The following is a 2,300-nucleotide window of genomic DNA, read 5'->3' on the forward strand; positions in this document are numbered from 1 at the left end:
AGAAAAGATATAAGTTTGAGGCCCTAGCATCTTGTTTGTTTGGGACCTCCATTTAACGTCCTATCAGAGGGTAGGTACTCATTTCCACCTGAGTGAAGTGAGGAAAGTCGTGCAAAGTGCCTTTCCCAAGGGCACAAGATCGGTGACACGGGCAGGGTTCGAACCCGCAACCTCTTGGGTGTGAGCCGAACGCGCTACCGACTGCGCCACACGACCCCACAGACAGCAGTCCCAAAACAAACAAATGTATCTGAGAATGAGGAAATGAGGACGACAAGTATGCATTATTTTACTACATACAATAAGTCTACATATCTCTACCTCTATAATGCTCTTCTTGGATTCAGTTGTTATTGATCTTGCTGGGTTGGGCACAGGGCTTTAGCCAGCGCCCGTTTTACCGTCAATTGACGGTAATTTGTCCCGTGTGACGGTAAAAATTTTAGTCCTCACCGTCAACATTGACGGTCGAAAATTGTGGGTAAAGACATAGAAAAAATCTAGCGAATTTGAATGAGCCACGGCGCGGCGTCTTTTCCAAACGCACGGCGGCGGGAAACCTGATTTCAAGGACCGTGCCGACGTCTGTTGACTTGGTTCTATTGTTCAATGTTGCTGTCTGTTAAAACAACATGTGCTAACGGCCACATAAGAAATTAAAACAATGGCTCGACTCAGACACACGTCGCTGCTAACTGTACATGACAATACGATAAATAAACATGTGACAACAAACAAAGAAATATCAAACGTTTTGAAAATATACTGTACTTGAATAATCATACTATCGCAAGAAAACGGAGATTGATCCACACAATGTGGCCTTATTTAATCTAAAACTTTGTCAGACCTCCTTCGCGCGAAGACTTGAGCGGCAGAACAATTTATCCAATCCCTTAGCCAACCCCAAATCGTAGACAGATTGCAAGCTCTTTCGGTTAAAAGTAGCCCCAAAACAACAGATGAAATTGAAAATTATGTCTCTAATTTCAGTTCAGTGTTGAGAGATGTCGGATACAAATCATTGCGTTTGAAAATAAACAGGAAAAATCCAAAAAGAAACATAATAAAAATGGTATGACAAAAGTTGCAATGATTTGAAACGTGAATTAAAAAATTTGTCTTTCCTATTAGAAAAAAATCCATCTAACCCGGATGTGAGGGGAAGTTTCTTTAAAAAGAAAAAAGAGTACAGGAAATTAATAAGGAGGAAAAAACGGGAATTTAATCAACAAATATTGAATCAGCTCTCTTCTTTGAGGGAACAAAATCCAAGCGCTTTTTGGAGCTTACTAAATAAACTAAAATCAGGAAAATCACAAGACAGTCCTGATATATCAAACGAGGCTTGGTTAAAACATTTCAATAAAGTAGACAAATCTTTATCTGTTCCTGACACAATTCTTGACCCTGAAACTATTTCCCCTACCACCGAAAACCGCCAAACTGATTTTACCCCTACAGAGAACTCCATATTGGACTCACAGATAACAGCTAAGGAATTAGATATAGCCATCTCTAGATTAAAGAATAAGAAATCGAGTGGTAATGACATGGTTATTAACGAAATGTTAAAATGTGGTAAAACAATCTTACAAAACCACTGCTCCATATCTTTAATTCTTGTTTGCAAAATGGATACTACCCCCAGGAGTGGTCACTCAGCCACATTGTTCCCATTCACAAATCTGGTGATACCTCTCTCCCAGACAATTACCGGGGGATTTCCATAGTAAGTTGTCTGGGAAAACTGTTTTCTTCTATTCTAAATTCTCGTCTTGTTAATTATGCAGAGCAGAACAGCCTTTTCAAACCACAACAGGCCGGTTTCAGAAAAAATTATAGAACATCTGATAATCTCTTTGTATTAACTACTCTGGTTAGCAAATACCTCAGCAAAAACACACGTCTTTATGCATGCTTTGTGGATTTCAGCAAAGCTTTCGACTCAGTTTGGCGAGAAGGACTTCTATCCAAATTGAATGGACTTGGTATAGGAGGAAATTTTCTTTCAACCATAAAGGATATGTATTCAAAAACTACTAATTGTATTAAAACTAAATGTGGTCTTACCGAAACATTTGTAACTAACTGTGGGGTTCGTCAAGGCTGTAATCTGTCTCCGACACTGTTTAATTTATTTATAAGTGATATTACAACTGTATTTGATCATGATTGCTGTAACTCCCTCGTTTTGTCACAGTACGAATGTTCCATGTCTTTTATTATTGCGGATGACTTAGTCATATTTTCAGAGTCCCAACGCGGCTTACAGTCATCCCTATCTAGATTAGAACAAT

The 2,300-nt window shown here is 38.9% G+C and overlaps 1 protein-coding gene across 1 annotated transcript in view; it reads right to left on the reverse strand.

Annotated features, from left to right (window-relative positions):
- LOC109467635 (beta-1,3-glucan-binding protein-like) overlaps window positions 1–2,300 on the reverse strand; it is a 16,980-nt gene that overhangs the window by 13,566 nt on the left and 1,114 nt on the right. The window lies entirely within an intron of this gene.

The sequence above is a fragment of the Branchiostoma belcheri genome, unplaced genomic scaffold (genome assembly GCF_001625305.1).
Source record: "Branchiostoma belcheri isolate BF01 breed outbred unplaced genomic scaffold, Haploidv18h27 scaffold185, whole genome shotgun sequence".
In the NCBI taxonomy this organism is placed as follows: Eukaryota; Metazoa; Chordata; class Leptocardii; order Amphioxiformes; family Branchiostomatidae; genus Branchiostoma; species Branchiostoma belcheri.